At 37.7% G+C, this 13,297-nt stretch overlaps 1 protein-coding gene across 1 annotated transcript in view; it reads left to right on the forward strand.

The window, feature by feature from the left end:
* The window catches only part of MPP7 (membrane protein, palmitoylated 7 (MAGUK p55 subfamily member 7)), a 108,491-nt gene that overhangs the window by 47,171 nt on the left and 48,023 nt on the right, over positions 1-13,297 (forward strand). The gene's annotated exons all lie outside the window — the stretch shown is intronic.

Raw genomic sequence — 13,297 nt, forward strand, 5'->3', positions numbered from 1 at the left:
AAGCCATTGTTTATTTACAGTGGATATTCCAAAAAGTGGATACTTGATTTTTTTTTTGTCTTTTGCTAACTTTTATTGCATATGCTTCATAAATTTATTAAAAATGTGGCTTTATTAAAAGGTTTTCAGTCATACCATTTAATGGCACTGTGCATAAATAACACAACCTGGTGCTTGGAACAAAATTCCTGATGGATATTATTTTTTTAAAAAAGCTAATTTTGAAAACTCCTGGGGTTCTCTGTGGTGGTGTTGTGGAATTTGATACCTTTTATCTGACAGTAGACCGTAGAACCATTGAATCGCTCCGGTTGGAAGGAGGTTGTCTAGCCCAACGTGCTGCTCAAAGCAAGGTCAATGCTGAGTTCAGAGCAGGTGGCTCAGGGCTTTCTCCATCAGGTCTTGAAAATGGCCAGGAGCAGATATTCCACAACTTGCTCTGTGCAGTCTGCTTCAATTACTAATTATCCTCCTCGTAAAAACTGTTTCCTTATATCTAGGTAGAACCTCCACTTTGTATCATTATTAATGCACACTATCAGATCAACAGAGAACAAAGAACTTAGTGCTGTAGTTGCATATTAATTAAATGCAGCAGTTGATAAGTTTAGCGGAAAAACTAAGTGGAAAGGAGCCCTTCTTAAGACGGTCGCTTCTTTATATTCTCTGTAAAACACTGATTTCAAAAACCTGAGACACTACGATATCTTCAAAGCACTACAGAATTTTAAAGATCAATTCCGCCTCCTTTTTAAAGATTTTTGCACAGTTGGTTATTCCATAGTTTGCAAAGTGTCCAGCTGCTTTTCGCCAAAGGGGTAAGCAATGCCAATGGTGTATTACAAGAGGAAACATTGGTGCATCAAATTGCAGAGATTCTGAGCTTCACTGTAGATACTTCCTTAGCGACTGTCCACGTGTATTTCATACTTCTGAAGCTTTAGTGGATTGAGTCTGAATACAGCTCGTTTCCCACAACTGCATCTCTCCCTCTCCCTTTTTTGCTTTCTCTTTCTCTTTCCCCTCCACCACCACTGTCTTGCTCCCCTCCCTTGCTCACTCTCTCTCTCACTCACTCACTTTCGCTGTCTGTTCCTTGGAAGCAATTAAATGCAATGTGATAATCTTAGTGGGATTTCAGGAAAAGAATTGCTTTACCCTCAGCGTGGTTAATGTGATTGAACAACTGCAGTAACTCAGCAAAAGTCTTTCTTGGCTGCAGGAGGAGATGGCCAGCTGCAGGGTACCGAGCCCTGTGCATGGCCAGACTGCCTAATCCTGCACAAAGCACACATGTTTCCCTGCCCTGCAGAGCGTGCAGGTGTTTGTGTGAGTTTGGGGAAAGAACTGACAGTATGCCTGATATTTTTGCCTGTCTGTTATCTTCTCCATCCACCTTCTCATGACAAACAAGCCTGGGAGAGATGGTAAGTATCACCGCTCCCTCCTCCATCATGTTGACTAGGCAATGTGGGAGTCGGTGTTACCAGTTCCTCCCCAGAGATGCCCCCAACTATGTTCAGCTGTATCTGAGCTTATGCCATACATCGCATAAGATTTTCTAGCCCTTTACTATTAGGTTGATGGCTGGAGAGGGTTTCTTTGTTTCTTTCCTTCTAGATTCCTGGGGCAAAATGATGTCTAGAACAACTCTTTTCCACACATCTGAAATTACTGAGGATAACTGATATGTCTTTTCCAATGATGTTGCATAAGCTTTATCTAAAATCTTGTATATGGCTTAATTTGGGATTGACTTAAACTGGCTCCATGCTAGTCTGCGGGGGAAACTTTCCTCTCCTGACCTGGTTTCTAACTGCAGCTTTAGCTGGAGCCAGCAGGAGAGCTTCCACTTTCCTCCAGCTCTGCTCTAATGTTCATGGTATGAAAGGATGGTTGGGATTAGTTCACTGCACTACATCACTGCTTCCACAAGGTTGGTGGTGTAAAGGGACAGGTCTAGGAAGATGATGATAACTTCAAGGGTTTGGTTAACATGCCAAAAAAGGCTGAGAGAGGTTCCCAGCAAATGTCTGATTAGGTGAATGTTTCTGTATTGTCATTTCGGTATACCAAATTGTGATGTTGAACCTATTTGAGTGTTTGGAACTGATAAGTAAAACTTCTACAAGTTTGTGGTATTCATGGTTTTCATCCATAGAGAAATGTTTTAAAGAAGAAAATAATTTCTCTGAGGTGGTTATATTTATCAGACCTGAGATTTTCAAAATCTCAAAACTCATTCCAAGGTTTTTCAGGTGCATTTTCTTTCGGAAAAATTTAAATCGGGCATTTCTGATCTTTTAAAAACTGGATGCAATATCCATTTACGCTGAATGTACGTTTTTCCTCTAAAATGTGGCATCCCTTACCATAATTAAATGACTTAATAATGGTTATGGTTTACCTTGTCTGATTAAAACAGAAGTCTGAAGAACAGAGCATGTAGCTCTGGGAAATCAAGTGGTTTTGTTTATCGGTGTGTGAGATACTGCATTTGCATTCTAGATTTAAAATATAATTGCGTCCCATGGATGCAGGCCAGCCGCATCTATTGTTTTTAATTTCCAACGCTGAGTAAAGACTTACAGTTTACATTCTGTAATCCTGCTATACGTTGTTAAAGATAACAGCAAGTAGAACAGCATTTCTATGCCTTAGAACCTGAATCCAGTTGAACACAGCAGTTGATTTTTAAGCAGACCAGAAATTAGCTCTTTGAAATGCATCTTGTTATCAGTCATTTGGAAAGCATTAAGTACAGCAATGTTTATCTTCAGCTCTTTTTTGTCATAACCACAAGTGTCCGACCAAATGTTTGCAATCAGTTGCAATCAGATAACGGTTAATAAATACTTACACTTACAGGGTGTACGTATGCAAGTTTATAAGGTCGGCTGAGCTGGCTGTTAAAAAAACAGCTTGAGTATAATTTGTCAAAGTTAGAATGATGATAAATAACCAGAACTAGACGTATTATAACTTATGCTTTGCTTGTGTTTCTTAAAGCTGTGAGGGATGTGGGGATTTTGTTTGGTTGGTTTTACTAAGTTGCAATAGAAAAGATATCTTAAAGATATGAAACATAAAGATATATAAATTCACGGTCCGGCCGGGTGAGCCTGTAGGTAGTGCTCTGTGGCTCTAGTCTGAATGACGTTTGGACAGAAGGGAGGACATGCTTGGATGATTTGAAACGCTGGCAGATCAAGCTTGGATTGGCCTGCCGTAGCTCTCTGTAAGCATACTTTAGATTATTGAAAGTGAAATTTCAGTTTTCCACTGCTGCCTGTGTTTCTTGGGTATTGTAGCAGCATTCACCAACCGTTTCTGCGTTGCAGTGGGAGATGCTGTGGAAACCTGTGCGGTGGCAGCATCTCCAGGTGCTTCCCCTCTCCTGCTCAGGTCTCACAAGGCAGACAAGAGCTTCTTGTACCTGTACAAAACTCGCTGAGCGCAGACCCTGCCTGCTGGCCTTTAGTCTGATGGATGTATAGACTTTTTTTAATCCTTTCTATCTGGTCAACATAGGGGCCGGTGCTTTAAATTAATTGCATGTTAGGTAATCTGTGTAGCGCTACTACCGTTTTCATTCTAAGTGTTAGGTAGTGTGGTATATCTGTTGTAACCCCACACGAACGAGGAACAGAGGGAGGACTGTGGTGCTGTGTGGAAAGTTTTATTCTGTATTATTCAGGCTAATGGGCTGCATTTGAAGGTGGTAATTCCTGGCCTGTGTGGGGGTGGGTCCTGCACCCACTCCTGGCTTTTTCCTCAGTTCCCACAGTGACTTTTAAAGACTTTTATAATTCCTGAGGTGCAACCATGAATTAGATTTTTCTAACCCTATTTTGAGCTTGGCTTATGTTATGCAGGAAACATTTAGAAGATAGTTTGGGTTTTACACTCCAGTTTTGTTGATTAATATAAATTTATATTGAAGTCAAATGATTTTATACATGTTTGAGTGAAACACAACGAGGAACTTACGTAATATACTGTTTTCTGTGTAAAGAAGGGAAGAAATGTCCCTTAGCTTCCTTTTCTAATGACAATATTAAAGTCACTTAATGTATGTTGTAAATACGCACCATATGAGGCTTGACATAGCACTAAACATCTCTCTTACAGGAGGCTTAATTGTTTTTGTATTTTCTTTAATATGAAGACTAAATTATATAGTGTGGATATACGTGAGGAAATGGTGTTTCTGATTTAAGAGAAGACACTCCTGTGTGTGCTTTTCTAAAAATAGGAATAATAGCATGAAGAAATAAATGTTCTCAGCTTTAATAGTTTGTAATTTGGAGAAATTTAATGGACTTAGTGACAGCAAATGGAACGTATGTGAAGAGGGGAGTTGTACCGAATTTTGAAAAGAATGGCAAAAATTTAAAAAAATTATGATGCATCAGGTAGGGACCAGTTCAACTGAGAGAGATGTCTTTATAGAGCAATTTGGCTTTTTTATGAATCTGGAAGTGTTGCTATTGTCTGAAAGGACTATGCTTTTTTTAAAAAAAATTAGTTATGTTATCAAGAGACAAAATACTTTATCATTCATTGTTATGCAATTTTATAAATTGGAATATATAATTGGAAGACGAAGATTCAAGCTGTTAACACAAAATATATCTAAAATGGAATTTAATTCCAGATTTTTAATGCACATGTCACAACCAAGTTAGCAAAATGGTCTTATCTGTCTGTAGGGACACAAACGGGAGTGGAGGTGGACACTGGAGTTACTCTGTCAGTCACAGGGCAGAACCCCAGTGACAGACACTGTAAGAAAGGAGATGTAATAAATAGGACAGGTGGTCAAACTAAGAATGAAAGACTTTAAAGCTTCCAAATTCTCTTCCACTTTTAATTAAAAAGTTTTCTTGAATAGTAACTCTCAGTTCCTTTTCTAACAAGCTGGAAAAAGCTGTGTTCTTTTTGGGACAGTGCCGTAGCACAAGAGCATAATTGTTGTTTATTTTTAATATTATTTGAAATCTGGGAAACTAAAACAACTATAGGAATTAACATTTTAGGCACTTATTTTGTTGGTGTGGCTGTAACTAAAAAGATTATAAAAAGAATGGACCATCTTTTAGTCCATTGAACAATATTATCCCAATTATACTAACTTTGAGACAGGCTCAGGTTATATTGCTGAGATCTAACTAGCTCTTAACTTCATGTTTGTAACAGGAGTTACATTCCTGATCATTATATATTGAAATGAGCAATTTACCATTTGAAGTTAATCCCCGTTAGGGTAAACTTGGTGTATTTTCAGTTCATATGAAATATGTGTTTTGTGGTCATCGATGTAATGGGCAGAACAATAATTATTTTAAAAGCTTATGCCACTGTGCTAAAACTATTTTGAAGGATGTTTATACCTCTTATGACCCAGAGGAAATTAGCTTTTTTAACCTCCTAAGAATGCCAGTGGTGGTTCTGTCTGTTTCAGCAGAGTTTATCTTCTGTTTATGTGCACTGAAAAGTTTGCTGGCTGCTGGTCTGAAACATAAACCAGGTACCTAAACAAGGGCACAAGGCAGGACTGTGAATGACTTCAGTGCATCACCGTGCACGAGAATGTAAAGTATTTGGATGACTTTGGGCGCTGTACCTGTAGCCATAGATGGGACGAGAGGTGGACATACTTCAAGTATTTTTCTTGACTTCTCCTTCCTTACTGTAGAATGAATAGAATTTTGGAAGTAATTTTAAGATAACTTGCAGAGTGAAGGAAAAACCTCTCTCGTGTGACTGGGAATGTTTTCAGATTAACTTATCCATGGACAACTACAATGTGCTGTTCAGAGAAAATACAGATTCTTCAAGGTTTTTTCCTATTTTTTTTTTAAATTGCTTTCAAATGGAAAAGATGCATTCAACAGAAAATTGTAAATAGGATTTACACTTGCTGTTTTATTTGCAATTCATTTGAGAGGTACTTGACTTCCAGCTTCACAAAGCATAAACAATTTGCATTTGTAAACATTTTCATCTAGTAAGTACCTTCTTGCTTTCCTTCTGCATAGAACTATGAGTTAAACAAAACTGAAACTGCAGATAATGAAGCCAGGGCACTTTGTTCTTCATGTAAATGTTTCCTATATTTGTTTAGGTTTCTTTAAAAAAAGGCATAGTTCTTCTCTTAGCTTGAAGCATACCTTTTCTGTTGTCCTGTCCTGTTCTGTTTTTCTTGTATTTACTGGGAAGTCCGTAAATCCTAGCCTTTATTTGACAAACAACTGCTGATAACCATCATCTGTGTCATCTAAAGCTTACCAGATTTGCACAGTGGCCTAATAGACTGTTCTGATCAAAGCGCTACTTGTTCTGTTAAAAAAACAAAGATTTTAGGCCTTTATCAGCAGAGCCTCGTAAAGCTGCCTTACAGTCACTGGCAAAAGTTGACAATGTAATTTACTGTGCAGGAAACAGCTGGCATTTTTCTACAAGAACTTTAACATACAAAGCACTCAAAATATTGGGCTATAATAACGTAAAGCAAAACCTGGTTTTGCTTTGAAAAGTTCATGAAGCATTTCTTGTAACATACAATTAAAAAAATCTTAATCTAAACTTTGTCCTCTTTCCAACATTTCCTTGGTAAATAGACTTGCTGAGGATTTTCCATCAGGGCTTTTTCATTGAAATATGCAGTTTCTGCAAAGTCAGCATTTTCCACTGGAAATTGTTGGGATTTGCCTACAACTGTGCAGGTTTTGCATCTGGAAAACCCAATACAAATTCCAGGTCAGTTACCATCTGAGCTACACTTGAGTTGTTACTGTATCTCAAGCTCTTGGAGGACCTTTGGGCTCTGTCCTTTTAGAGACCTGTCTTACTGAATGGACCCATGTTTTCTATTTTTGCTCACGTCCAGGGAGGCTGTTCTCCTCCTCTTTATGAAATGTTCATTCTCACACGTGGTAACACTGGCTACAATTCCTGTTCAAGACGTGTAATTTCCCATGATTTATAACTACTTACTCATCAGTGGTCCTTGAGGTTTGCTGGTAGGACCAGTTACAGGAGTTGTGCTCTTATATTAATATTTTGCTGTACAAACTAGTTTAACTTCATTAATATGGTGAGCAGGTGTACATTGTACTTCATATTTCAACTGAAAAGTTATCTACCTAATCCTCTTATGTAAAAGCAGGTGCCGTTAATTTGTAAGTCTGCAAGAGCCTGCTTGATTTTGGATGGTGTGCTGTGAGTTACCAGCAGTGAGGGAGAAATATTTATTTTCCACCTAAGTAATGTATGCAAATTATTGCAATAAGCAAGGATCACAGCGCTGATGATTTGTTATCGTTGGTTGATGGATAACCCACAGATGTTCTGAGCATACCAGCCATGAAGCTGAGGGAGAGGAGACAGTGCTAGGGAGACTTCGGTCAGCAGGGGAATGAGATCCTTTTACTCAGTGTTTCCTGCCTTTAAACTATTTGCCACTTTGGGAAACTCTCCACCACGCATTTTGGCAACCTTGTTAGAGGAAAACCAGATTTTATTTTTAATTCTTTTCAGCTTTGGACCTTGACTTCCTATTTGCATTCCCACTTGCACCCATAGTTCAAAGGAGGTTTTTTATAGAAAACTTTTTTTTGGGTGGGAAGCACTGGGAGAATATGTTGCTGTCTTTATTTTTGGGATGTTCATGTTAATGGAATGGAGTAAGTAAAACAAAAATGTAATAGCAAAATAGTCCTTTTAAAAACAGGAAGAAAATCCTTGATTTTTCACATCTGGCAGGCAGAGACATTCAAAAAGCTGTTGTGGCACACTCTTAATGTGGTAGGAGCTCACAGAGCATATATTTAACAAAATACAACATATCATGACCATGATATAAAGGAGGAGAAAGAATACTGCGTGAATGTATTTAAGTAACAACCATCATGTTACCCTGGAAATGCTCTCAGGTCTGTCTTGTGATAACTCAGCTGATGTCCAATGGACAGCTTGTCTGTCACTCTTAGATGTATGGATATGAGAATGCTCACTAGCAGCCAACATATAATAAACAAAGTGATAGATATAATAAATAAAAGTGAAGCCAGGCAGGTTGGCAGCAGAAAATAAAAGATTTGAAAAGTAAATCAAAGAAATTCTTCGGTTGCATATACAGACCTTCCCACATGAAGGAAGCAACTCTAACCCATGTAAGGACGTTGAATTGCATACATGTAGCTATAGCATTCACATATAGCCCATAAAAGTTGGCAATATTACTAAAGCTGGTAATTTAGGAGGAGGAAAAAATCACTATGGATAAAATCACATCCTGTTCAAGTAGCAATTCTATTCAGCTAGTGAAAATGGAGAAACTGTATAATACGAAGCAAATAATCCGGTTTTCAGTTGTTGTCTTTTTATGTGGCTTTTTCCTTCAGCGGTGCTTTTCCTTCACATTTGCCAGACCGTATTCTATTTGAACTCTCCATACATGTATTCAACAGTCTCCTCTTTTCTCGTGCATTGGTGAATCTGCTCAATGATGATCCAGTGTGGTCTCAAAATAGTTTGGGTTGTTTTTTTTTCTATTTCTGCTTATTCTTGTGTTTGCAGTCAGTGGCAAGACTGATTATGCATGATTCCCATGATAATGTAACTTGTAAATCTATAAGGGTCTTCACAAATATTTTGGAAAATTGTAAGCTTTTTTATGAAGTACTCATAGAAGATTTACTTATATTTAATGGTGAAGATAACACTCACTGCAGCTTTTCAGTTCTCCAGTATGATGCCTGAATTTAGCGCAATCAATATATAGAAAAACTACTTCTAGTGTTCAATGTAGGAAAAGTCCAAAGCAGGCAAAATTAATTACCTTAAAAACTAAACTGGTTCAATATTTTTAGTTAGGTGTTCTAGTAGTATGAGTACTCTGTAGCTGAATTTAAGACCTTCTTATCATAATCAAATATCAAAATCAAATCAATATGTTACTGTTTTCTGGATCAGTAGAGGTTTTTCTTTTCTTTTTGAGACTTTAGACATCATGCTGTTGTCAAATAAAGGCTGGGTTCTTTCTAAAAGATGCTTTTTCAGAAAGAGCAACTGCAACCTCAGATTTTACTTTTCTTTAGTTTATATTTTCACTTGATTTCTTTGAGGGGGAAGGGGCAGAGATGTGTGTCTTCAGCTGGTTTTCAACCAACCAAGAAAAGATGTATGCTACCGCTGTAGACACTTAATACTGTCAGGGTGCTGCCACTTCTTCAAAAAAAGTAATTGATCAAGGATTGCCAAGACATTGGAAGAGTTGCTCCTGTCTCAGCATTTTCCACTCTGAAAACCATGTATTTGTGTTCTTGGAAGTTATTTAAATAGGGTTTAAAGCTTCAAGAACACTTTAGCTACATGAATCACATTGCGAATGTAAAAGAGACTTTGTTCAGAATCTTCACTATTGATTTAAAATCGGAGCTTATTCTGCCATTATCCACAACTGAGGAGAAACATAGGGCTGTCATCTGGAAGAATATTAACACCTTCACCAGATGACACAGACGGGTTGTGTGTTTCTGTGAACACTGAGAACAGTTTGACTTTGGAAGTGTCTCCAGGGGCTGCAAACAATGAGCCGGAGGAAGCGGGAATCTGAAGATGCAGAAAGTTCACTTTTCTCTTGGCTATTGCTGTCGGGCTGCCAGCTGCAGGTAGACCCATCAGTTCAGCTTGCTGAATCTGAAATCAAGAAACTGCATTTTCAGCCAAGGAAATTACCCTTTTGTGAAAGGAAGTTCCTATAGTCATGAATAAAGTCCGCCATAGTAAATACTGAATATTGGTCCAACTGATGTTGCTATGCTAAGAACATTAATACATGGTAGATATTAAGAACACAAAACCATACATGTACAGTGTGTGTTTTAAATGTTTTGAATCACTACTGTGACTCAACTGCATCAAAGTCAAATTGGAAGAGAAAGGGATTTAATTGCCAGCTGGACAAGCTTGAACTAGAGGACAACTCTGGTTTAAGTACAGATGGGACAGTTGAAAGCATTTAATGTTTTTTCTCTTTTGTACATACATAACTGCTGTCTTCTCACACAATAAATAATTTCTGGGTATTTTATAGAGAATATATAGGAAAAATACAGTATTTGAAGGATGGGAAGAAGTAAATTAAGCCTAAATTTTTTCCCCATAAAGTAGTGCACTCATTGGTTTCCTGATTCCAAACAGAAAATTATGCTTAATTTGAAGGACCTTATTTAATTTTTCTCACCATCACTGTCAAAGGTTTTTTTACTTAAGGTGATGGAATAGTGTAAACGATTTTCAGTAGCAAAAGTAAAATGTGTTCATTTCTTTGGAAGTGAACTGATTTCTTTAACATTATGTACTGTATGTATTTAACTTGGGAGTTTTCTTCAGAACAGAAAATCTCAGATTTCTGTAGGAAAGTGATTAGATTATTGCACCATCAGAAGGAATAATACTACTTTGCTGCCTGATAAGTGGTTACTGTAGGTTGTGTACTCACTTACTGGTTCTACTGCCAAAAAAAATATGGTTTCATGGTTATCCCAGCCATCCTCTGGTCGCTTCAGCCACGCTACCGAGTTTCTCCTGCCTGTAGTTTTACTGCTTGCTTCTGCTTCTAGATCATGCCTCACGCTTTAGCCAAGTTGGAGAATTCAGCTAATGAGGTGGTTGTTATCTGTTAGTTGAGGTGTCTGTTCTCGACTGCCCTCTTCTGAACCCTCATCTCACATCAGGATTAGGGTTGTGCATACTCCCTTAGCAGGCAGCATTAGCGGTTAAGAGACTGCCATGTGCTGCCCTTTTCTGATGGGTGTTTTACCACCCATTTGCTGGAGAGTGGAATTAGTGGGATGGAATTCATCGGTACATCACTGTGAAATCTAGCTTGTTTACTCAAGATAGGAGGTTTAAAGACTGATTCTCCTGTAGAAGAAGAAAGGTTGTTCTCCCTCAGCGCAATCTAAATTTTTATCTCCCTTTCCCCCTGTTAAGTTTGTGCTGCTTACCAGTTGTTCTTAAACGTATAGCTTCATTCTGAAACCTGATGTTTTTATCCCTTTCTTCTCCAAACTGTTCTCAAGTGAAATTGCTTTTCTGTGCCTAGAGCCTTGTATACCATCACCATTATGCTTCAGCTTTCTGCTGGTTTTTATTCTCCTGCTTTCTAAATTCTTGCACGTGTTTGGCTGTTACGACTCCTATGCCTTTCCCTCCATTCTGATGCCCTTGACAGTCTCCTCCCAGCTCTTTCAGCTTTCCTTCTTTGATATCAGTTGCTGGATGACTTCACTCACTTGATTTTAACTTTATGCAGTTTATTTATAAATCAGTCTTCCCAGTCTTGAATGATTTTCTTCACCAACATTTTCATCTTGTCTTTTTGTATTTATTCTGTAACCTTATCACAAAGGAAAACATAATATGGCTAGAGCTCTCTGGAGCACGAGCTCTGCCAGGCGACTTCAGGGGCCGGTTGCTGTGGTTGCTGATGAAGTTACTTTTCTTCTCCGGTGTAACTCCTCTGAGCCAGCCTCAGGGGAAGTTATTGTCACCATAGCAAAGCAAAGAGGTGGGAAAAAATGTCTCTGTCTCACCTGACGGAGTTCAACTTGAACTGCCAGAGAAGGTGACTGGTGGTAATGATCCAAGCTGCGGGCTGGGTCAGCAAAGTCATGGGCCATTTTGTTCCATTTTGCTGACTCTGCTGCCAGGGCAGTGGTCTCCTCCATCCAGCAGGGTCACCAGCAGCTGGGCTGGCAGCGTCGCAGGCTGCTGCAGCTGTTGGCTTTCATAAAGGTGAGTTTGAGTCCCTACAAATTTCATGTCGATAGTCTTGACTATTAATTATTTCATATTCCAATCTTGGTTTTTTCAAGCACTGTATAGAAAAACTGCTTTCGTTTCTTTGTCCATTCTGTCTTGGTTCTTTATTTAACTTACTAAATGTTTGTTTTTCTAGACTAGTAAATGCAAAATATTTCTGAAAAGTAAAACTGAAATGGACATATTTTTGTTTTTAATAATGAGAATTTAAAAACCTAAGGAGCTGTCTCCGCAAGTCGGGCTACTTGGAGTATTTTTACTCTTACAGATCTCAAAATATAAGCAGGAGCAAAAAAATAATAAAAAATTCGTCATTGTTTTAGAGAAGCAAAAATGTAGTCAGTGTAGTTAAATAATACGCATTTTTGAAAATATAGAAGTGTTTTCATTAATAACATTCTCAATTTAAATAAACATTTAAAGTTTCAAAACAGTTTAAGAAAAAGAGCTTTGAATGTTTCCAATGTCAGATTTTCTTTGTGTAAGTTGATAATGTAAAATTTCAATTTATAAACTGTGAAATGATCAGTGATAGCTTTAATATGAAAAATACAGCGCTAGTTATTAGACATTTCAGAGGTCTGATGAAAGTATTCGTTTCCAGCTAGATCACGTCTAAGAATTTAGCTGAACATCAATATTTATATTTAGGTAGTGCAGGAGTTTGAATCATACCTTCTTTCAAGTTCTAAATATGGACCATGTTTACATTAGTGAATCATAAGCATAGAACTTAGAGCTGAAATAAAATCTCTTTCTCCAGAGGTGCTTAAATATACATGACCCTAATCTTGGATCATACATGCATAGTTCTGAAGACTTGTGTATTTGAAAACAAAAATAAAGCATAAAAAAAAATACTAAAATGTCACCTGCACTTCTTGCAGTTTCTTAGGATAGGCAAAAAATTCATATCACGGGGTATAAAACTGCAGTGAATAAACACATGACTTCTTTTGTACAAAAAGAGAACGTTACTACCTTTATATTACCTTGTGCACTTTTTGCACAATTATTCAGTGCAAATCTTTTTAATTAGAGGATCCAAGTTTATTTCTTGGCACTTGTAATTTGTTTTTAAAAAAGTCCCAATCTTTTCTATAAAAGTCTAGGCTGGTAGATAGTTTTTTGGACGAAACATACACTATATTATATGCACAGTACAAAGAAGCTGCTGAAGAAATGTGCCTTTACTCTGCAAATATGGTCATTTTTGTGTGTGTTCAGGACACATGGAATTTCTCTTGAGGACAGTCTCTGATCACTTCTAGTTGAATACATTAAGTGAAATCAAAATAGCTTTATAAGTTTTGCTTGCGGATTAATTATTGCCCAATGTCTACACTGCTGACTCTTTCAAGAGCAACTACAGTGGACAGAGAGTAGCGTGTTACAAGAAGCAATAATGGAAGACAAGCGGGGAAGAAATCTTAATATGTTCCGTCTACACCATAAACAAGTT

Source organism: Charadrius vociferus, unplaced genomic scaffold (assembly GCF_000708025.1).
Source record: "Charadrius vociferus isolate BGI_N301 unplaced genomic scaffold, ASM70802v2 scaffold61, whole genome shotgun sequence".
NCBI lineage: Eukaryota > Metazoa > Chordata > Aves > Charadriiformes > Charadriidae > Charadrius > Charadrius vociferus.